At 41.8% G+C, this 25017-nt stretch overlaps 1 long non-coding RNA gene across 1 annotated transcript; it reads left to right on the forward strand.

The window, feature by feature from the left end:
- The first annotated feature begins 468 nt into the window (after nucleotides 1-468).
- LOC115083928 lies at nucleotides 469-21555 on the forward strand. The gene is made up of 5 exons (XR_003854426.1): nucleotides 469-742; nucleotides 9354-9735; nucleotides 12676-12728; nucleotides 15411-15513; nucleotides 16435-21555. It is a non-coding gene; the product is annotated as an uncharacterized LOC115083928 (long non-coding RNA).
- The last annotated feature ends 3462 nt before the right edge of the window (nucleotides 21556-25017 follow it).

Genomic DNA, 25017 nt, shown 5'->3' on the forward strand with positions numbered 1-25017 from the left:
CGGTCCCTGAAGACCAGGTTAAGAAGCGCTATACTAGATTTCATGCAAAGCTTTGCAGGGCCCACAATTATTCATGTCATGGAGCTAGGGGTTATGAGAGGTGCAGTTAACAGCATGAAGAGTTCCAGATAGCAGAGATCAGTAGAGACTTGAAGTTACAGAGGAGCTGGAAATGAGTCCATGCAGACCTGTGATCTGTGTCTGACTTTATCATGTGCCCTACAAGCTCACTGGGCTGCCAGTTAAATCATTATAAATGGAGGGTGTGTGGCCCTTTAAAGTCCCTGACTTGCCTTGAGCACGAGCAGAGGCCATAGATTAGAGCGCGCTCAGAAGTACAAGGAAGGCTTTGATTGCCCTGACCGGAAGCAGCTGCAGGCGCTCCGGATAATCAGCCCTGGGTGGGTGGAGCCTGCAGCTTGTAAAAGCGCCGCCTCAGAGGAGCTTGGGTCAGGGAAGGGTGAACAAGGCTGTCAGCTGGAAGGGGTTGGGGGTAAAGCGTCTGAAAATGGTTTTGCAATTATTGTAAGGCAAGTAGGGTGTTCTTTTCGGCTTCTGTTATTAACCTGTTTGGGAACAGAGTATGCCCAAGAATAGATATAGAGGCAGCCTCTAAGACTGCCATATATTCCTGCAGCCAGTAAATAAGTTGGTTATGGATTTGCCTTAGTTATCTCTTAACAAAATTTGCTTTAAAAAGTAAGGGAGTAGCAGCCTGCAAAGCACAGAAGAGGAAGATCAGGTGAGTCCTGATTTTTTTTTTTTTTTAATTGGTGGTGTCTTGTCTCTCGTGTCCTCCTTTGTCCTTATCCAGGTATTTAACCTCCTGTTGGCTCGGTTATAAAACTGGAATTTGTGCTGTAGGGAAGGAACTTTTTTTATTTTTGGACTATCTGAACTGTTTCCCTCTCTATTTTTTCCCTGCTCTCTTGCCTGTGGAAATGTGAATTTGTTGCTGGCTCTATTCTGCTGCTGGTTTTGGTAGGAGTCCCTGTCTGCCTGCGTCCAATGCTCCTCTAAAAGAGCGATCCAGAGTGTGTGGGGGATAAGAGAAGCAGGGACACCAGGAAGGGAATTAAATAAAAACTGTAAACTGTGATGGGGGGGCAGTGCTGCAGCTATTGACGGGAGGAAGGCTAACGGAGGAAAACTTTTGGCGCAATCATCTCTTCAACGCCAAGATAAGTGTTTTTTGGGGGGTATTTTGTTTCACTGTCAACACTTAATCCAGGATCTGTATGTAATAACTGAGAGGAGGGGGTGGCAGGGGTATTGTGACTCTCTAGGAATGTTAGCTTTATCCCCGTGCAGGATATTTCATGGCAGGGGATGTACTTGAGGTTTTTAAATTACTGATGTCTTATGAAAGGTTTGGGTCCCAAATAGCCAGCGGTGGCTTCCCAAGCCCCAGAAAGAGTTGGAGTCCCTGCCTTTCTCGCTGAGAGAGGAGTTTGCACAGTAAGGCATCGCAGCACAAGTTACTGATACAAGATAGCAGGAGGCTTTCCGGGGTAGATTTCAGGCTTTTCCCTAGCAGAGACTATGAACAGCTCCCCCTTCCCACCTTCCTTCTGCTGCCTGCTTACAGGAAAGTACTGTAATGTCCCACTTCTCTTAAGACTCATAAGGAGTCTTCCAGTTTTAGCACAATCCTTGCTGGTGAAGATGGAAAGATTTCAATAAGTAAAACTGATTTAAAAAATGAACTTGTAACAATTTCCACCAATCTGCATGCGATTCATTGTCTGCCTCCAGTTCCTCTGCTAGTAGCTTTCACTGTCTGGAGATTCATGTTCTGACCCAGTCTTAACCTGAGTGCAGTGCAACAGGACTGGACCCCTACTATGTACAAAAAATGGCTTCCTTCTATACAGTGAAAACAGAAGTTAGGATTCAGAACCCAAAGCATTTAATCTGGTGTGGAGGAGTAGTCTAGAGCAGTCACCTACAGGCCAAGAGACCCGTGTTAAAGTCCCACTCTTGCTCCTTGTGATTTGGGAAACTCCATTGCCTTGGGTATGAACTTAGATCCTAAGCCCCCTGGGGATAGGGAAATACCTACAGTACCTGAATGTCTTCCCCTTTGAAGTACTGAAAAATATGCTAAAAGCTAAATCTTTCCCTATCTCTGACCCAGGAGTTAAATTTCCAGTTGCTCTAAAAAGTAGGTTAAGATTATGCATTTTTTTCTCTGTAGTAATAGTTGATATCTTTGTAAAGGAAGGATTTATATGGATGTGCATTAATCACTGCACGCTGAGTACTAAAATTATTGAATCTGTGTAAGCTTGCATGTGTGAATGTTTAACCTTATTTCATTGGTCCTTAAACTGGTCAAAGGGGTTCACATCCATAAACTAATGGATTGCCCTTTAGAACTTATTTTTCCTGTTAAAACATTGGGGGGAAGACAATACAGTTAAGAATTGGTGTAGATTTTGTTTGGGTTTCTTCTACTGGCTTTGGTGTTCATGGCTTTGTTAATGACTTTATGCTCATCTGATATGTAATTGTGGATGATGCTCCCCTTGATCTGGAGCACTATTACTGCAAAACACCACATTTATAGATGGCTATGATCAATCCTGCTGCCCAAGTCTTAGGGTGGTGACCAGAATGTAGAATCAAGTTAAATCTCCTTGTGCTTACTGAATTTTGATGTTGCTGTATTTCAGCATTTCATTTAGTATCCTGTCAGGGCCATATTCTGGGTTGGTGTGTCATTCATTGATTTCCTATATTGTAATGGTAGTGTCAAATAATTACTATGATTGCCTTTTCTTGTAGGTTTTATATTTTCTTGGTGTCTGGTTTTGAGAGCTTCAAGCTTAATCTCATAGGTGCTGGAAATGTTCAGTCTGTATTTTCCATTTTTTTGGTTTGCTACTGTAACTCCGGTTTAAGGCTTTCTATATCATAGAAGGAACTGCATCAATTGGCTTCAGTTTTTGTGCATATGTAATGGGTTGAAAAATGGCAGTTTTTGCCTTGTAGTCTGGGTCTCCACACTAGAACATTACTACAACTTATGCAAGTGTGAAAAGCACTCTTCTTTGTATAATACATGCACACAACATACTTATGACAATGTCTTGACAAACAACATATTTTATATTATAAAATCTTATGTTCAGTTAGATACCAGTGTTATGTATATAAAGCAATTAAATCTTTTCGGTGATCATTTAGCTTCCCAGTGAGAGCAGGATATGATATATAAAACACAGTACTAGATATCAATCGTCACTTCAATGGCACTCCAAGCAATGGCTTAATGGTGCTCCTCTCAATCTAACTCTTCATTTTATAATTCTTTGGTTTACTTCCAAATTGCTTAACAGTAGCCTGACTAATTCTAAACCAGTCTAATCTGGTCAGGCAATGCTTCCTTATGGGAGATGCAGCAAGTACAGCAAAGGTCATGAAGGGGGTCACTCAAGGACAGCAAATGCCATCATATACAACACATACCAGCATGGCTTACTGTCAGGTCGATCCAGTAAAGTGTGCTCCGTCGGAGCGCACTGTCACCCTGCTCTGGACGCGTGTTTTCCCTTACCCCTTATTCAGTAAGGGGAGGAAAACACGCGGCCCACCCGCGGCACCTAATAGCGCCCTCAACATGCAAATGCATGTTGATGGCCCTATTAGGTATTCCCGAGCGATCCAGTAAGTAAAATGTGCAGCCAAGCCGCACATTTTACTCTAAGAAATTAGCGCCGCCCAAAGGTCGGCGCTAATTTCTTCCGGCGCCAGGGAAGTGCACAGAAAAGCAGTAAAAACTGCTTTTCTGTGCACCCTCCGACTTAATATCATAGCGATATTAAGTCGGAGGTCCCCAAAGGTATAAAAAAGTGAAAAAAAAAAAAAAAAAAAATTTTGAATTCGGCCCGCAGCTGTCGGGCCGAAAACCGGACGCTCAATTTTGCCGGCGTCCGGTTTCCGAGCCCGTGGCTGTCAGCGGGCTCGAGAACCGACACCGGCAAAATTGAGCGTCGGCTGTCAAACCCGCTGACAGCCGCCGCTCCAGGCCAAAAGGAGGCGCTAGGGACGCGCTAGTGTCCCTAGCGCCTCCTTTTCCTCGTTTGCACCGCGTCGCCTAATTTAAATACTGGATCGCGCGTGCCGGGAGAGCGGGCGTTAGTCCGCTCTCCCACGGACTTTACTGGATCGGGCTGACATGTTCTACTATCACACATCGCATGTTGGAGGCTGCTTCATGTCCACCAAGTAACTCCTTACAATCTTCCACAGCATGTGCTAGGGTTTTGTAACTTCAGATGCTGTGAGATCCTGAGGGGCTTTTGTTTCCTCTTACAATATAAAATCTTATCAAACCAGACTTTTAGATATGCTGATCTTTTTAAAGTTCTGTTTTGGTTAATGATTCCCTTGCTAATCTGTGGGGAAAATACACTTGTCAACTACTTAGTCTGTTCTGAGTGACTGCAGTTCTTGGTGTTAATCTGGCTTCCTGCTCCCTTTTCTAAGGGTGCTGGATAGCTTGTATTACTCTGGTGTCCCCATATACTTGGAGTCTGAGGATCTTTGGGGTGTGGCATTGGTGCTTGTATTTGCTTTGACTTACAGATGTATTGGACATCTGGCTGTGGGCTGATAGGTAAGATTTGATAGCATGTTCCTCTTCTGTTCTCTGACCCAGTCTGCATGTTCAGCAGATGCTCCTCATGCCACTTACTAGGGAGGAAAAAGGCCTCAGAACTCCTCCTTGCATGCTGCCAGAGAATCCTTATGTGGGGGAAAACTACATTATTCTACACAGATTGTGCTGGATCCATGGTTACACCAGCACAATAGACTGAGGAAGCTGGAGGTTGAATTTGCTAATTCAGGTTCCACCTTTAGTCCTACTCGTTACTGTACAGTGCTCTCCAGAGCGCACTGTTAACCTGCTCTTGGACACGCATTTTCCCTTACCCCTTATTCAGTAAGGGGAGGAAAACTCACGTCCAACCCACGGCACCTAATAGTGCCCTCAACATGCAAATGCATATTGATGGCCCTATCTTTATTTATTTTTTATTTAAAAATGTTTATATACCACAAACAATAAGACATTTGCATGTCCATCTAGGCGGTTTACCATTAGGTATGCGCATGGGATACAGAAAGTAAAATGTGTAGCCAAGCTGCACATTTTACTTTCAGAAATTAGCACCGACCCAAAGGTTGGCACTAATTTCTTCCAGCACCAGGAAAGTGCACAGAAAAGCAGTAAAAACTGCTTTTCTGTGCACCCTCCGACTTAATATCATGGTGATATTAAGCCGGAGGTCCCAAAGAGTAAAAAAAAAGTTAAAAAAAAAAATTTGAACTGCAGCTGTCAGGCCAAAAACTGGACATTCAATTTTGCCAAGGTCCAGTTTCTGAGCCTGTGGCTGTCAGCAGGTTTGAGAACCGACGTTGGCAAAGTTGAGTGTCTGCTGTCAAAAAGGAGGCGCTAGGGGTGTGCCAGTGTCCCTAGCACCTCCTTTTCCCCGTTTCTACTGCACCACCTCATTTGAGTACTGAATCACACGCACTAGTGCGCGCGCTGGGAGAGAGGGCATTCGTCCGCTCCCACAGACTTTACTGAATTGGCCTGAGGGTCAGGTGATTCAGCCAGAAAACACAAACACCTTGTCTGAGCCAGAGAAGCCTTTTCACTGTACTCCCATACCCCTTGCTGGCTGAACAATCAATCCCAGAGGTTCATCCTTTCCAGTCACACTGGCAGTATCTGCTCACCAGTTCTGTTAGTTTTGACCTTCTGATGGACAGTTCCCAACTTCAATAGTGCTTTGTCAAGTGACACAAGGCAATACTTCATGTCAATATGCTTGGTGAGTGTTTACTTTGGTTTTTGCTAGCTTTATGCAGCACTAGTTGTCTAGTTATGGCTTTGTGCATAGTGACTCCAATATCTGTTAGCAATTGGCTTAGGCATGGCAGGAAGCAATCTGGCTGAGCTGCTGGAATATTCTCCACTTTAGTAGATGAGAGCCACTCACAACTTGCAAGCTCAACTGGTGCCACCTCCACATTGGAAGGGGCCTGCTAGTACTCATTGGACCAGTCTGAAGAGAAGTAGTCAAACTTTGGGTTCAGTCACTAGTAGCTTTAGCTTTTTATGGATTGTGGCTATCGGGTATTGCATAACCTGTTTCACTGCATTGTAATCACACTGAGTTGGTGTTCCAACTCTTCTGCACAGTATTCAGCTGCAATTATCTACATATTGGTGATCAAAGTACTTTACAGATAGTGCTTTGGCTTGGTAGCAAATTGTCACTCCAAGTATTTCAGCTTCCTCCCAGCCCTAATTTGGTCAGCATCTTGCTTAAGTCTTCCCTCACCTTAGATCCTGAGGAAGTGACACTTCATGGGTCCTGTGTCTGGAAGTTTTCATGGAGTCTGATCTTCCATTCTATTCTAATATTAGCATTTCATCCACAAAGTAAAACATAGCTCCATCTGATGGCTCATTCTTTGCAGTAAAAGAGGATCTGCCTTACTACTCATGAGGACTGACTTTCTCATTCCAGGCCCTGGCTGCCTGCTTGAGCCCCTGGATACTTCTGGAGTTTGCATACTAGTTCAGTTTTGGATTTTTGAATCCAGCTATTTAGTGCATATACAGATTTTTTACTGATGACTCCATACAGAGGCTGTCTCCACATCAGTCTCCTATATGTATAGTAGCTAGCAAAGTAGAGATTTGTGTGCTTGACAGTGGTGCAAATGTCTCCTCATGATCTTGCTTGTACTTCTGCAAGTAACCTTGAGCTGTAAGTCTGGCCTTGTATTATGCTTGTCCTTAAATTTTCATATCCAACCATCTTGCACCTTGATGGCAAGCTTGAAGAGTCCAGGTGGTGTTGTAAAGAGTCTCTTCCTGTGATGCTTTTCAGCTTTTTCAGTTTCACACCAAGGCAGACTTGATGTCCTCCCAGGCTGAAGGTTCTGGTCTCCTGGACTCAGGCCATGTGTGAATCAGGGCATACTGGCTCAAGGGCTACAAGTTACTCTGTAGGCTCTACCCCTTCATTGTTTGGCCTGTCTATAGTCTGCTGTCACTGGTTGGTCTGCAGTCTTGTCTGGATCCATGACACCAGTATTTATGGGTACCATTTGTTCCAGGCTTACAGGGGTCATATCTGAGGGCATGTTATAGAAGTACATGCATTGGTTTACTACCATCTTGTCTGCCCCAAGCAATAGGATCTTGTGCTTTGTAGCTCTAGCTTGGATCATTTTTCACTTGGATGTGCATGTAGGTTGCTGTGGCCAAACACCCTCAGTTATTGCATGCAATACTGCACAGCAGAAAATAGCCTCATTTGTTTTGGCAGGTTCTGCAGATAATATAGTCCTCAGTGCCTCTCCTGAGACTATCCAAGGTTGGAATCTGCAGAATTCTTCCATTCTGTCTGGAATTGTAGGGCACTGTGGTTGGATGCTCAATACATTGTCACTTGAGGCATGCTTCATGTACTCTTCCACTGTCTGGATGGAAATTGCTTCTCACTGCCATACTTGTTACTCCAGTGCTTCATTTGTCTCAAGAGGGGATTCTTTGTTACTTGGTGTAATCAGTGAAGATCAGGAACTGTGTTTTTGGAGGCATTAGTCCTCATAGATAGCTGTGAGTTAGCTTCTGTGATTCTGTGGCTTTGCCTTTGCAATGGTGCTTTTGAGACTGTACAACATGTCCATGTCTCTAGGCACAACGATATTAAAATCCATAATCCAGTCAGCATCTGTTCCTGGCACCTGGGCCATGCAGATATGGTGGTGGGGGGCAGGGTTTAACTTTATCTGGGCAAATGGAGATTTCCAGCAGTTAGAACAGAATGAGAATCTGCCTTCATTAACTGGTGCCAGTTTGTCATTTGTGTAGAGATCTTAATACCAAATCTGAAGCTTGCTAGAAATGGGGATAAAGGACCCTTCAGGGACTCCACACCTCAGCTCTATTGGCAGTAACATTCCTCACCAAAACTCTGGTTCTTCTTGACATGATTCATTGCAAACATCAAAATCCTAGCTTTTCTCTGCAGGAGCAGTTTGTGGTCAGCAAAGCCAAAAGCAGAAGACAAGTCTGACAATATCAGTTGACCCTTATCTAGCAATCAATGAGTTGAAAAACTATCTACAACCTGAGTCAAAAGGAATGTTAGTTGCTGCTCCCTACATAATTTTCCACTCTGTGCCCCTTGTATTGATTTCCCCATATCCCCTAGCCTACACTCCACTTTGATCTCAATCCTACAGTCACCACTGTCTATCCCCAAACCATTCAATCCATGCTCTCCACATCCAATGAACTATCTCTCCCAGTGACTTAATTTTCAAATGCAGAGGATGCATTATGTAAGGGTAATTGGTAAACTGGGTGACACGGTCACAGGTCTTGATGTACAAGAGCCCACTCTAAGCCACCTATACCTGGGTTTCTGAATCCTGAGTTGGGAGATTTTCTGGAGACTGCAAGGAAGGGGAGGTTATTAGAATCTTGTATAATCTTTCAGGTACATTTGCTTTGTCTGCCATGAATGAGCTAATTAGACAACTCTTAATTCTCCAAATGATAGGCCTTAGGATATCAGCATAAATGTTGCACTAAATAAAGGACATTTTGCTAATAGTGCTCAATGTTGAGAGAGTGGTATTTGCCTTTATTAATAAACTATCCTATGTCCTTAGAAACATTTAAGGAAGCACTCTAGAGGGGGGAGGAAGAAGGAAGGATGAGAAGGTCTAAACAGCTGAGAAAGCAAACTATATTGGACAATAGTTCAGTTAGACTGACTTAGCCAGAGCAGGAAACCAGGTAAGCAATGCTAGTTGTGTGTGCCTGTAAATAGTTATGGCCCATCTTGGCTCAGACAACAGAATGTTGATCATACTGAGGACACTGTAGGTTAGTTTCTTAGACTTCAAGACCTGCTCTTTTGTCTTCAGTATGGCAATCTCTGCAAATACTTTGAGCTTGGCTGGAAATTATAATGTGAATTTTAACTTATGGTGTAATTCTGAGTGAAAGACTGAATAAGTCTCATCTGTATTGACAAGGTTTTCCAAGCTTGTAAAACACTAGGTTTGTCAACAGAACTTAAATGTTGGTGATTACAGATCTCTGGGCACACCATCCTTTAGTGGGCTGATACCATGAACTTGACAACCCCAGGTTGTCACTAAAGATGGGCCCAGTGTCTCAAACCATACATGTCCAATCTGCTTAAATATTCATATTTAGCTCTCAGGAAGCCTAAAGTCATATTCTTCCTTGCTCTTGTTTACTTGATCTTCCATGCAGTCTAGTAACAAACCTTTCATTCTCTTGATTTCAGTAAGCTGGACCAAAAAGTGATAAGCTGCCATTTCTTGGGCTGTTGGATGATGGTTGATATCTGAAAGCTTCAGTGTTTATCAATCCCTTCCTTGAGCTCATCAAGAGGAGACTGCAACTTTGAAAACAGATCTTCAAGTGTCAGATACTCCAGATCTTTCACAAGATTCTCATTAAGCTCAAAGCCTGTTTGAGGCCTGTCCTTGCAGGATCAGCATGCTTAACTTTCATTACTACCTACATAGATATTGTCAAATCAACTGAGTGCCTGAACAGTTAGTCCTCACAACTGAGGATCAGAGGGATGATATGAAGAAAATAAGCCCCCACAGAGCTTATGCAAACATCATTTCAGCACCTCATCACTGGATGTTTCAGAACAGGTAAGGTTGGATGGCATGAGCAGCACTGGATTTATGAATGGTAGATGGCATATCATGAAGTAGTGGCAGTATTTTGTGAAGATCTTGTTCAGATGTACCCTTTATGCCTAAAAGGTTTGACATGTATCTCTTTTTGGAAATGTGCTTTCATCTTTAAGTAGAACATAGATTCCATCTCACCACTCCCAATTATACCCTTTAGGAGAATACATGTGTAAAGAGGGTACTTGACCTCATGAGTAGTGGCTTAAATGCTGGTAATAGCAGAATTAGAGCCTGTGGTGAGAAATAAGCTCTGATCCATCATTTTTGTTAGTCTTTGACAAAATTATTGAAAGCAGAAGCCTTGACTAGTATTGTTGCACTAATTAAAATTTAATAGGAACTTAGATGTGGTAAGCAGTAAGCACAGCACTGCAACTTAGTACTACTCTTAACTATAGCAGTTTAAGAAGCATTGTGATTAAACTTTTGTTTGGGGGTTGAGCCTCCTTCAAAAGCCTGAGGTGAAACATGTCTATTGGAAAGCTGAACAGTTGAGAACAAACTGAGTAGAAAGCTTCTCATTCTCTTCATTGTGCATTTAAAGAGTTGAAAATGCTTTGTACCATTTTGGGAGTAGCTATGAATTGTTTGAGAAATTCTTTATGAAATGAAAAATATTTGATTTGTATGCATTTTTCAGTAGTTAAATTTAAACATACAAAACTTTATTTAATATCCCTCAACTCAAATTTGCTCGTGCCTATATAGCCAACTTGTGTAGAGGGAGCTAGACCAAGAAAACAAGCTCATTTGAGTTAGTGATCTGCTAGATACTTCCCAGTTACACCAACTGCTAGCTTTTCATGAGCTGTATCTGCTATTGCTGGGGAATAACTGGGTGTTTGGTAAAAGATAAAATAGAATAAGAGTAAACAAGTACTGAATTTAAGATCCTGCAAATTTAGATAGTCAGAATATGGTTCCTATGCTAACATGGCATTGCACACTAAAATTTCACCCTGCTTGTATGAGGCAGTCACTTTGCAGATAAATTCAAAAGGGTCAAAACTCAAGCTGAGGTACTTGATGAAGACCTAGGCATCTAAATGGCAGACAAAATATAATGTGGAAAAGTCCAAAGCTCTTCAGAGTGAATACAAACTATAGGTACACAGTACTGTTTCATACAAAGTTACCACACAAGACCTTGGGGTTAATGTGAATAATACTTTGAAATCCTTGGCTCTGTATGCAGCAGCAGCCAAAGCAAGTGCTATGCTAACTCAAAGGAATGGACAAAATATATCATGGTGTTATAGTGATCCATAGTGCAACTGGACTTTGAGCAGACCTGCATGCAATACTCACTGTCTCAAGAGCAGAACTGAAAAGTGCAGAGACCTGAAATTCCAACTATATCTGAATAAATCATCTTGGTCTACCAATGAAGGCTAAATATAATTAAAATAAGAGAAAGGGATGTTGGCTAAAGATTAGGACCTCTTAGCTTGAAGATATGAGAAGCTTACAAACCCATGAGTGGTGCCAAATTGGGAGAACAGAATCTTTCCTGGGACTAGGACAGCAAACTACCTGCAGGTTTTGTTCAAAAACATTCATACAAGCCACAGAATTTGCTGCCAGAGAATGGTCAAGGGTACTAATGGTTTCAAAAGTGAATAAGCTTTTGAGGATGGGTCCATTAAGAACTTAGCAAGATGGCCTTGTCGTTCACCTCCCCATTTCTGGGAGTAACATGGAATGAGCTTTCCAACTTGAGATCAGACAGTTGCAAGTCTGGCTCACTGTCAGGATGCTGGACTTGATGGATTAGTCTGACCCAGCACTGGTACTTATGTGCTACAGGAGGTCTTGTCTCAGACATGCAATGACATGTGGCCTTGTTGGGAACCATTGTTTGGAATGCTGATTGGAAGAAAACATCTTTTTCATTCAGCAAAATTAGTGATAATTACCACTGTAATTGACCCATTCTAAACTCTATAAAACTCTCTAAACTGCATAGCAGCAAAGTATAGTTGCATACTGTTCCCCAAAGATTCAAAGGGAAGCTGTGTGGCTTCCCTTAAACTCTCTTGTGTGGGCAACACAAACAATAGACGCCAAGTAATGTCTGTTGAGGTTCTTTATTAGGAGACTGTTCAAACAATATTAAAACACCTGACTCAGGCCGAGTTTTGCCCCCTCATGGGCTACAAACACTAACGAATACATAATTAAAAAACAAAGATCAAATCATAAAGACAATAACATGGTAACACATGGAATGGAACATTGGACATATATAAAATGGCATATGTGGTGAAACATTTACATATGCATATATGAAAAGGATGATTTTACCTGTGTAAAATGCCTTAGTGTGTAGAAATTGTCTTGCACCAGTTATATTTTCAAAAAAGCTGTGCCCTATAATGTAATAAACATAATACTTATCTGAGTCTGACATGTCTATTTAAATTTGAGAAGTAATACATGTGCTTTACAGAAATACTATAGTATATATGAGAAGTGTTATGTTTTTATTACATTATAGGGCACAGAAGCCATAAACTTTTCTAGAAACGTGACAGAGGTTGAGCTGTAGGTTTTTAGTTAGGAGGAACTCCCTTTTTAATGTAACTGAATAGTGGATTAAGGACAGGGATTCCTTTTCAGAGGAAGCGGGGCTGAAGCAATGGACTTAAATGATTAGTGGAGAATAAGGCTAACAGTATATTTAGGAAAAACATTTGAACTGGAAGAAATTGAGGCAGTGGGTTTATTTTACAGGCTCATCTCTTTAAACTGGCTTATTGTGAGGATAGGAAACAAAACTGAACTCATTACACTCTTTACACTCAGAACAATTGCTTGAACCTTAAAATTCTGTTTATCCTTTAAACACATTAGGAATGTATTTACAGAACATGTCCACTTTTCTCATTTCCCCAGAACAGATCCTTGGAAATGGCAGGACATCTCAAGCCTTATGAATCAGTCATCAGGTAAGTAACTATTGAGGATTTAATATCTATATCAGATCTTTACAAATGACTGCACAAGGAATCTTTTCCTATAGACCAAATGTGAACTTTGTCTAAGATTTGGTAAATTGCAAAGCTGAATTTACATATTGTGTCAGCAACATAGCAATAAACTTTGTCAAGCCACTTATTTAATCATTGCTTAGGAATTAAATCAAACTTGGCTTAAATTTACATGGGAGTATTGTCTCCCTTATCAGTGAAAATATGAAAATCAAGGTGGGAAGACAACTCCAGGCCCTACTGCATTTTTGGGGAATGGTTGTACAGTCCCAGTAACAATTCATTGTCGGATGGCCAATGGAGTAAGAGGGGGAAAATATTTCAATGTAAGGTGCAAAACTGAGTTGATATTTATGAAACATCTGGAGCAGGCTCTGCCACCCACAAACTGAATTCCCTCTGCCATGAGTCACTGAAGTTAGAGCAGTCTGCACTTCCCTGGAATGCTTTGGGTACTATAGTATTTATAACTTTTTATACCGAAGTTCAATTAACAGTTAATTATCAATCCGGTTTACATTACAGCCAAACATTGACAGTAACAAGTTGTCTTACTTAGAACAAGGGAGGAGAACTTGGGCGCAACTTAAACAACTTGGTTTATCAGGGAACTTAAAACAAATTGGTAAGTCATGGAGAGGGCGGGAAGGCCTGAGAGGGGGGGGGGGGGTGAGGAAGGAAAAGGGGTTATTACAATTTAACGGAGTAGGAGCAAAAATAACAAGCTGATAACAAGTAGAAGCAAGGAGCTTGATTGGATGGCCTCTGAGCTTCTGTTCAGTCCTTTCATCCCTTGATGTGTCCCGAAATGGTCAGGCCTGTTTCTGAATTGGAGACCCACTGTTAGATCATAAGTGGATTTTCAGACCCAGCTTCTGCTCAGCAGCATTGGAGGATGCAATGGAGGCAGTGTTTGCAGACCTCAGTGGGTAAGTATGAATCAGTTGTGATATCAGACTGTTATAACTGCATAACACTACTTTCCATTTGTTAAACTCTGTAGTCCAATATCTCTTTAAGTCAGTAGTCTGTAATACCTCTTGAAGGCTATAGCTATTTGCATTGTATATGACAGTCAGGTCCCAGTGACCAAACCGCTTGGATCATTCCTAATATGTAAACTCTGTAAGTTGCTCCACTTAGAAAAGATCAGATTTTCTTTTACAGTGTGGTGGTTGGGCAGGAGTCTGCACAGGGCATCAGGTAAGATGCAGGTCTTCAGTTAGGGTTGCTTTGTAGTTTAGTACTGAACTTGGTATCAAAACTAATGTTAAAATGGTGGTTGCTCCCTCTTCATCTTTTGTTTTCTATGATAGTGAGTACATATTTAACTGTTTAGCTCACTTTGGCAGTCAACTAAGCTTCCCAAAAAACAGCCATCTTTCCCCCCCTTAGGGTTAGTACATAGTGGTTAAGTGAATCCTGATTCTTTCCTAACTGTTGCCAATCTAAAGCATAGAGTATTTGAGGGCTGGTTGGTGGCTCTTGGGGTGCTGCCATTTAGATGGACCCAGGTTTGATCTCCCAACCTGTCCTGCTCCATGGGTTGGCTGAGGATGCTGTACAGGCAATATTCATAGGAGCCTGGGAGGTGAGCAAGGCAGGCAATCAAAATGCCTCGGGGCTAGATTTAGGGCCAATGATTGCAGGGTCCTAAAACTCTGGTTTGTGACTGCCAGCCTAAATGCTTAATAGTTGAATGAAAGGTAGAGAAACAGAACAAGTGTACTGTTTGTAGAAGAGTTTCCAAAGGCATTTATAACAGGATGAAAGTCTGGTAAATGGGATTTGTGTGCATTTTTCTTCCAGTGAGCATCCAGGAGTTTAGGAAGTTGCTATGGAAAGCCTGACACTAGACCAGGTGAAAGTAAGCTGAAAGCTATTGCTCTGCCTTGCCTAACTGGTTAGAATCAGGGGGTGCAGGCTGGCCCAGTGGCAGTCCTGTGTACTATAAAGTGCTCCTTAAAGATTCCCAAGTTGGGTTTTCCACTTAGGTCCACTGGGCTGGTGATGCTGCAGAGGCCTAGAATTCAGTCTCTTGGGGGGGAGGAGGAGGTCCAGCCACAATAGATACCTTGTGGCCAGATTTAGGGTCCATGAATGCAGGAGTCTGGAAAGCTTGCTGCATGGTCTGCTCTGCAGTGATTGGATGGATGATATAAAAAGTCCTTCACTTTCAGCTTAAAACTAGAGGAGCTCCAGAGCAGTGGATGTAGCATTTCAAGGCCTCCCGCTGCTGCTGGAAGCCAATGAGGGCTAAAGCATGCACTGCATTTCAAGTCTTATCCCTCCCCTACCACCTACTTCAATTTCTGCCTCCTCTCTCCTCCCTAAGCTGCCAGAATGTCTGATGTGGGCTCAAACACAGAAGCCTCTCAGCAGGCCCCCTGGCCTGTACAAAATGAGGAGCAGTGCTGGAGAATGCAGGAGCCACAGCAAGCACACAACCAGAGACTGAGGGAGGAGGAGCTGGAGCCATCACCAGTGAGGATGAAAGCTATTGCAGTAGAAGGGTGAGGGTTGATGCATGGTAGGGAGCAGTGAGAAAAAGGGACAGGCTAGCAAGGAAGAAGGGTAGAGATGGTTTTACTGCTAGGAGGTTCTCTGATTTTCTCACTTTTGTTCATTTTTAATTTCTAGGGAAATAAAATGAAGATGCCTAAAATAGGCCAGGGTTCTGATGCAGATTTACTTCTCATTCCACTGTTTCTGTTTCAGACAAAGGAACTGCCAAAGCCCTCAGGTCAGTGGACTCAAATCCACTTTGGTCTTGAATATTTTGTGCATCTGTAACATGCAGCTTTGGGGGGTGACCTGTAACATTTTATATTAGACTTAAAATAGGGAAAACCCAATGGCTCATCTGGGGTGGGTAATTGCCTGAAAACTGATGCTGGGGCTTTAATGTGTTAAATGTTTGTGCAGATGCCATGTACAGTTAGAACAGGATCTGATTTACAAATTGATAGCCCTATCCAGACATTGAATAGATATCAGTACTAAAGCTGGGGAATAGTGTTACACTGGTCATAAATGATTGAAACTTACCCCTGTGGCTCAGCACTAATGTAGCAGGCTTAGCTCTGGGTCAGGACTTCTGCCCCTCAGAATGGCTGCCAAACTTTGATTTTGTAGCTGCAGCTTTCTCAGCCCCTGAAGAGGAAGCCTTGGACCAGTGCTCAACAGACTTAGTGCTCTTTTGTTCAGGTTGTCTGTCCACATTGTGGCTCCTAGCTGAAGACCATGGTTACAATGCCTACACCTCATTGTGAGGGATGTATAATATGGGGGATAAATCTAGTAGTTGAAAATGAGCTCACTGTGGGGCCCAATGAAGGCTGGTTCTGACTGACAAACATGGGTCAATTACTCCTGTAATCAGACAGATGAACAGGGGCTATGGGTCCTTATCTGAATGTGTTTCTATTTAAAAAAAAAATTGGAGCGTCCAGTCAGTTTATTAAACCCTGTTAGTATATGGGTCCTCCAACTTTGATTTCCAATATCTTCTGTTCCCAAATGTAAATTATAGAACACTGTCAAGTCCTTGCATGTGACCATATCTTCTGCAAATTCTTTATCATGACCCATGATAAAATCTGAACAGAACTAGAACTTAAGATTTCTCTATAGCTAATATATGCTTTAACTTTTTTTGTTACAGGTAATGGCATAAAACTAAATCTTAATATTCTGGGAAACAGGAACCTCCCAAAATGCTTTCACCCGATCAAATGTTCCAGACCAAAAAGTACAGATTCCAAGATGAGAATTTGTGCCTAAAAGACAAAGCATCACTTAGACCATTGGACCATAGAGCAGGGGTAGGAAACCACTGTTCTAGTGTTCAGGACATCCCCATGGGTCTGCATGAGATTTGCATGAAACAGAATCTGTGCCTGCAACAATACCCAATAGATATTCCTTGTGGCACTCCAGAAGGGGATTCTCCTACCTGTGCCCTAGAGAAACCCAAGGAACTATGCACTCAGCCATGGTGAGCTTTATGGACTTGTAAATCATGCACATTTGTACCAGGGAAGGATCATACACACTTACAAATGGTGATGTATTCTCAACTGATGTAACAAATTTATCAAGGGATCCATAAACATCTTCACTACTTGTAGATGACTTGAAAGCTCATAGCCCCTGTGGTGGCCTTTTAGGAGAAGTAGCAAAGCTGCTCAGATGACAATAGGATGACCTAAAAGACTGCAATATAAACATTTCAGCAGAAAGGGGTTCATACCTAGTAGAGGAAGATTCTACAAATTAGCACAAATCAAGATCAGCCAAGATTTCTACAAGTGACTCACTGAAATATGCTTCCAGTACAAAAAACAAGCAATCAGCTTGCAGTCCCTGCCCTCAGTTTTGGAATCAAGATCTTGAAATTGGTTAGAACAAGAAAACACTTCTGTGCCATCAAGTAATCTAGAAATGGCAGTGTCTGCAGAGGCTACAGGCCATGAGCTGGACTGTACAAGTTATACAGATGTTACCATCATAAGCCTCCAGGCACACTTAATAGCATTAATAGACTGTATGTTCAAGAGCTGAAGTATAAATCAGAACAAGCCTTCTCGATGTGGCTTTGGGCAGTCACTTCTCCCTTCATTGCCTCAGGCACACACTTAGATTGTGAGCCCTCTGGGGACAGGGAAAGGCCTAAAGTACCTGAATGTAATCTGCTTTGGAGTATAAGCAGAAAATGGAATGAATAGACATACAGAAAGAAGCAGCAATTTGTATATCAAGATTCTTAAAGAATCAGACCAACAAACAAGGAAAACAGTTGGCTAAATCACAAATTGTATTTCCTACTAAGTTCTACAATCTCATAAGTCCTAAAACCTGGCACAGGAATTACTAAGGAGAGGAACACAAAGCTAAAGATGAGCAGCAGCATGGGACAGAGCACAGAAGGTTCTCAAGCTTTGGAAAAACAGAACTAGAAACCACTCACTGGTGGGTGATGTGCTGACTGAATATCCAAAGCTTTGATCACCTGGTTATTACCACTCCAACAAAGGTGAAGGTTAGAAAATTAGGCCTTATGATGAAAAACAGCACAGGTAATGCCAGTACCATTGCAATGTATAGAAAGGAAGAGCCTAACACTGGCAGATGCAATCTGACCACAGATGTGGCAGAAATAGTTCCAATTGTATTGAACACCACCTGCCAGATTTGAAACAGCTTCCAAGTGCACCTTGCTATATTGCCTATACCTATTAGATCTCAACTCCAGAAGGCTGCTCTTTGACACCATGCAAGTACTGGAACAAGTGCTAGCAGTACACTTTGATCATTGCCAACATACTCCAGTTTAGGAATGAGATTCATTGTTGCTGCACAAACACATTTGAAGATGTTTTCCCCAAAATCATTTCCCTATGTGAACTTGAGAAAAATCACAGCTGAGAACACAAGATCCACAGTCTGTGTAACCATCAAAAAATCACAGTTCAGATACTATACTTGGGGACTTCTTTCAAGATTTATAGAAACAGAATGCTAGTACATGAGGCCCATACATCTAATCTACTGTTAGTGCAGTGAACCCCACTTCTGTTCAACAATGAATACCTCATGGATACACTAATCTCCTTAGCTGAAATGGTACTTCCTAGTGCCTGCTCTAGGCAATACCAGGAGGACACAGTTCAGTCTCAAATACAAATCCAGAGACACAGCAGCTTGCTAATCTTGTTGTACAATTAGACCTCTGTTTAGTTACTGGGAAATGAGGCTTTTTTTGAATGTGGGATCAAACTTTCTACAGAGTTGCAAGAGGTGCACAGCATCATACAGATACCCAAGAAATGGTCCCTGGTCCATGGAGCAGCTTGCCAAGACAGATGAGACAAAAGGCTTCAAATTTTAATCAAGAATTGGGTAATAAACAAGGCCATGATTCTGAAGGAATGGAGTAGTAGTGACCAAATGTGACTTTCCCATACCAACAGATTGGAAACTTCAATGGCAAAGAGTGGTAAAGAAAGATGGTCATAACTAATACTGGCAAAAGAAAATGTCTTCATCCCATAAACTTAATGTCCCCAAAAGCTGATACATGGCCTGTTTGCTTGCAAACAGTTTGCAGATTAATGGAATAGATTCAATCATGACTCAAATCTGATAATGGAGCAGACACCCAAGACCATCTGGAACCAAAGATCAAGTTGTGGATAATAGACAATATCTTACATACCACAGATTGATTATAAAAGCATTTGATAACATCTCCACTTTTGTATCTTGTAATATATCCAGGCTTGATGCATGAGGTTCCACATGAAATTTGGCAGACTGTACTTACCAAGATTGACCAGCCTTGTAATTCATATTCCATTAAAATCCAGGGAGTGTTCAGGAAGCACCCTTGTTGCTTTTACTAAATCTACTTATTAGGCTATGGATGTTTTTGCCCTTAATCTCAGACACAAATGTGATATCACCTATTTGAAGCTTTAACACCTGTGATCCACCACTGAAGCTTCTCAGAACATTTGGCTTCAACCAGTTTTAGTCTGCTCTGCCAAAGGGATTTTGTACTAGAGGAAACAACAATTGTACCTTTCCTTTACAAAGGTGCAAAATCATACACCAAACCAGAAGATATAAAGCTTTGGGAGTAGACTCGGATGCAGCAATCCAACATAAGACCCACCAGCAGAGTATTCCAGGAGACTGTGCTAAGAGCACTGAAGAGAAGTCATAAGCTTGCAATCCCTCTGCTTTCATTCTGTATCTGGGATCAGAATGGGCCCAGACAGACCTCAACCAGCTTGTAAAACCATATTCCCCGATCTAGAAGAACCAGTGTGACTGAAGGGCATGAGCTGAGTATGCAGCGTGCTTAATAGCAAATTAAACAGACCTAAGGGCCAGATTTTAACTTATGTGTGGGCATAGATTTGTTCACAGAACCTGGCACGAACAAATCTACGCCAGACTTTATCCAGGGTTGGCACGCACAGGGGTGCACCTTGTGCACGCGCAGAGCCCAAAAGGAGCCCCAATGGCTTTCCCCATTCCCTCCAGTCCCCCCACCATCTGCCACCCTTTTGCAAGCCCCGGGACATATGTGCATCCCAGGGCTTGCAAAATAGGCTCGGCATGCACAGGGGCAGATTTTCTCGGGTAACACAGCCTTTGAAAATCTGGCCCTAAATACTTAGATGCTAAAATGGTGACAAACTGTCTCCAAACTTTGTGTTACAAAGTTACTTCAACCACATTTAGATCAACATGTGACAAATTTATAACTAAACATTGCATTAACATTGTTAAATGAGTGAAGCAGCACAGGAATTAGTGACCTGGTGAAGATGACAAAATAGCATGGCTAAATGTCAGTACTGATTATTCTGTCCCATGTATGTGCCTAGACACTATCAGAACATAATGTAGGTGAAGTCTTCAGTGCCACCAGTCTGAACAAATAACCTCTAAGCTGGCCCATGTTTCGCATCTAGAAATAAGCAGTTGTCTCGAGTTTGGAGAACTGACACCCCATCTCAAATTCTCACTTAACTGAATGAATTTATTGTAGAAAAATATGGAGGCAGATATTCAGAATAAGAAGTCTTATCCAATTAACTTGGAATATTCAGCAGCATGGCCACACAGCTGTTAATTCAATTAGCTTAAATTCTGGGTATAGTCGGTGATCTTTCAACTTGCTCAATAGCAGGTCTAAGGTTAGCCAGGCAAGTTTTGAATATTCCTATCTGTTTAAGTTGGCAGAATAAGTAGCACCTCCAGTTATGCCCTGAAATAGCTTTTTAAATCTGGCTAAAATCTAGCCTGGTAAGAGGCTGAATACCAACCAAATGGCATATTTTATCAGTTTAAATGGCTTTTGAATATCTGCCTCATATTTGCTAATGTTTTTTCATTTAAAAAGAAACTAATTTAAGTAGAGAAGATCAAGTTTAAACAAATTGTTACAAGGTGTCATTAAATTATCTGGTCAACTATCATTCACAAAGGCAGTCCTGTTTTAAATGTTTTGTAAATGTATAATTTTGCAAGCAAATCTTATTTTCAGGGAAGTGTTGCATTTTTAACATTACTGGAATTAAGCCCCTGAGGAAGCATTAGATAAAAATAACTGGCTGTGTTGAGCTTCCTTAGTTTGCACTCAAGACTGCTTACAAAATTATGCATTTACAGAAATACTGACTGCCTTCAAGGTGAGTGATCAAGCTGACCTGGTGGTTTATGCAATGTATTGCATGACACAGGCTTGCTGGCACCTTGCATTAATTTCATATCTTGAAGCTGTGGAAGACAATTTTTCTAATTAGGTTTTCCTTGGCTCTTTGCTAACATTTTCAAATCTGTTTTGCTATATAGTGGTTTCTCTTACAAGCTTATGAAATTCAGTAACACTTTGAGTGGTCACTTTCCTATCTTGACCTCAGATGGCAGAACTTCTGCCATTTAACTTTTATGTAACACAGATTGGCTTCAGTCCAGGTACCTTGTACTTCTGTAGTTATGCCCCAGCTATCCTGCAGGCAGCTGTTTGTAAGGCTATTGCCTTTTCTTTTGATTCACCACCATTTTGGGTAGAGGAAGAAACTGCCTTAAATGTTTCTCACCTCATGTACTCACTATTGGCCATCTCATACTTGAATACTCACAGTACTGGTTTCTACCACATCAGTGGTTAGCTATGTCTAGTATCATTTTCTGTGAATGCTTCCCTGTAATTTCATATCATAACCATTTGCCATTTAATTTTTTCCTATGGAAAATTATGCCCTATAATTCACTAACCAAAAACATTTAAATATATTTTATTTAAGGTTTTTATACCGGCATTCATGAAGCACTCACATCATGTCGGTTTACATAAACAGGGGTGCAATGAATACAACAAAGAAGATAGATAAACGTGATGAAGAGATGCAGTTACAATTAACAAGGACTATTGAACTGGGGTGGAGGAAATAAAGAGAGAAGTTATATACAAGTGTACAATATATACATTATACAATATATATATATATAGCTGCTGTGTAGGATATTTTGCTGGCGAGGTGTGTTAATTGGAGTTCAGGAAAGCTTGCTTAAACAGCCATGTCTTGAGTCTTTCCTAAAGGTTAGGAGGCATGGCTCATTTCTGAGATCTGGGGGGATGGAGTTCTTTAAAGGTGGGCCTGCTGTGGAGAAGGCTCGATCTCTTAAGGTGCTGTGAATGGTGGTTTTAGTAGGGGGAACATGGAGGGATCCTCTGTATGCTTCTCTGGTAGGTCTTGTGGATTTGTGTAAGCAGAGGGGAATTTGTAGGTCAATTGTGGTATGTTGGTGAATTTTGTATATCAAGGTGATGGATTTGTAGATAACTCTGAATTGAATAGGTAACCAGTGAAGGTCTTTTAGAACTGGGGAGATATGTTCTCTTCTCCTGGTGTTTGTTAGACAGGCTGCTGCATTTTGTACCATTTGGAGCGGTTTGGTGTATGAGTAAGGGAGACCAAGTAAGGTAGAGTTGCAGTAGTCTAACTTAGAGAAAATAATAGCTTGGAGGATGGTTCTGAAGTCTTTGGCATGAAAGAGGGGTCTTATCCTTTTTAAAACTTGAAGTTTGTAGAAGCAATCTTTGGTTGATCTATTGATGGAGGCTTTGAAGTTCAGCTTATTGTCCATTATCACACCTAGATCTCTCACTTGAGTGGTTTGTGGGTTGGTTGGAAGAGAGGCGGTGAGATTGCTGTTCTCAGGAGTTATGAGGAATATTTCAGTTTTGAATGAGTTTAGTACTAGATTTAGGCTATTGAGGAGGCGTTTGATTTCTAGGTGACAGGACTCCCAGTAGTCGAGGGTTTTTGAGTGATTCTTTGGGGATCAGGATATCGTCTGCATAGTGTTAAGTTGAGGTTAGTGAGGAGTTGGCAAAGTGGTAGAAGGTAAATATTGAGAGCAGGGGATAAAGAGGAGCCTTATGGGACTCCAATGGATGAGTCGTGGCGTGGTGATTCTTTGTTCTGGATTTTGACCTTATAACCTCTGTTAGTGAGAAATGATTTGAACCAGGAGAGAGCAGAGCCGGAAATTCCTATTGCAGCTAACTGGTTGATGAGGATGGAGTAATTGACAGTATCAAATGCTGCCAAAAGGTCCAGAAGGACCAATAGAAAAGATTGACCTTTGTCAAGACCTAGGATGAGGTAAGGAGGGATTCCGTGCCTAGATTTTTGCAGAATCCATGTTGCGAGGCGGATAGAAGTTTATCTTCAATATAGTCCGATAGTTGAGAGTTCACAAGCCTTTCCATAATCTTAGCAATGAAGGGAAGATTGGCTATTGGGCGGTAATTGTTGGGGTCTTTTGGTTCCAAATTCGGATTTTTAGGAGTGGTTTGAGTGAGGCCTGTTTGAGGTCTTCTGGGAAGGAACCATGGGAGAGAGAAGTTGATGTCCACCAGTGTTTTGGAGATGGTGTCTGGGATTGAGAGGAGAAGTTTGGTGGGGATATGGTCCGCTGGGTGCAAGCATGGTTTTATTCTTTTAAGAATGATTTGAATTTCAGGAGGTGGGTTCAAAAGATTCAAGGTGAATATTTTTGATGGGAGGCTGTAGAGTCGATGGTAGGGGGGCAATCTTGGAGGGTAGTTGAGTAAGAATCATGATTTTGTGTTGAGAGAGTGAGTTCTTCTGCTTTAGATTGAGCTTGAGTACTGGGGCATTCTGGGGAGGGGACTTGAGTGAGGCTGGCTACATAGGCGAATAGAGTTTTAGCGTCAAAGACCATGTTTATTTTGGATGCATAATAATCCCTTTTTGACTTAGAAGTGGAGGTCTTGTACAGGTGTAGTGTGAGTTTGTAGGCAGTGTGCTGGCGCTTGGAAATTTCCACCAGTTAGCTTCCTTCTGTCTTAAATTTTATATATAGCAATCATACTACCTTACCTCCAGAGAACGCCTTTGACAGCTTGTGTTGCAAGTCTGGTACAATTTGTATAGGAAGGTATGACCTCCAGAATTGAATACAATACTCAAGGTGGAGGTGCATTGACTTATACAATGGCAATATTGCCCTTGTATAAGCCCCCAGTCATGAGCTACCTCTTCAGCCCTAATGGGTACTAGATGGCTCCATAGGATGAGGGAATACAGGTTCTAGGGGACAAGACAGGAATCCTCTTGCAGGGTCCTGTCTGAGGTATTTGGATCAGCAGAGCTCTGCATATGTCAATAGCAGGCAGGCTTGCCATCTGGTGGACAAAGTTACAGCTCTGCAGAAGGCTATAAAGTTAAACCCCTAGGTAGAATGACAGGTGTCAGTCCATTAGAGTTGTATGTGGCCAAAGGGAAAATCCTTTTATATAGGAATTCCATCTGTTAATTGACACAGACCCCCCCCCAGCACTGCTGAGCCAAACAAGCAGGTAACTTGGTCAGTAACAGTGACCAGGGCTTTGAGGTGAGCATCTTCCTGATAAATGCACAGGCACTGATTGCTAGGTTGTAAAAAGCAGTCTCATCAGCAGATGCAAGTATCCCATGCACCATTGCAACAAAGTCTTGTCAGGAGCAAAGTCTTGTAAAACCTATCACAAAAGCAAACGAACTGCACTCTTAGAATGACAATCTAAGTGGTTAAACTTATAACCCATCTTAAGTGGTTAGAAGCTCTCAGGAAACTTTCACTGCTTTGTAAGACAGGAAGCTTTCTACAAACTCAGCTTCTTCCTCTTTGTGCTGCCCTTCCTGATGCCCTGCAGGAAACACAGAATAAGCCACACCTTTTTTTTTTCTGGCTCCCAGCTATGTTCTGAGCTCTTCTCTCCCAGTCTTATGGAAATCATGCCTATACTACCTTGGTCTTTCCGTTTGAGGGAAGAAATGTCTTCGGGAACTACCTATGAATCTCCCATTGCTAGAAAGTCCTGTAACTTCCACATAGCAGTGAGGAGAATCCAGAATGGTGTCAAATTTATAAGCACTTGATGATCTGCCTCTTCACAATAAGTCCAAGTAGATTAGTTTCAAGGCACTGAGTACATAAGTAAAGGATGAGTTATAGAACAAGTTGTGGAGTAAATGGGTGCATTAAGTCTAAATTGCATGTACAGTTAAGCAAAACAAAGCAGTAAACTACAAATCTGGCTAGAGGTGGCCTGGTATTCAGTTAGACTTGTGACGGGCAGGATATAGAAGTCGTCTGCTGTGGCATGCATGGGAAGCCCTGGCTAAACAGCCAAGCTTTTCCTCTATTCCAGAAGGAC

The sequence above is a fragment of the Rhinatrema bivittatum genome, chromosome 2, assembly GCF_901001135.1.
Source record: "Rhinatrema bivittatum chromosome 2, aRhiBiv1.1, whole genome shotgun sequence".
NCBI classification, from domain to species: Eukaryota; Metazoa; Chordata; class Amphibia; order Gymnophiona; family Rhinatrematidae; genus Rhinatrema; species Rhinatrema bivittatum.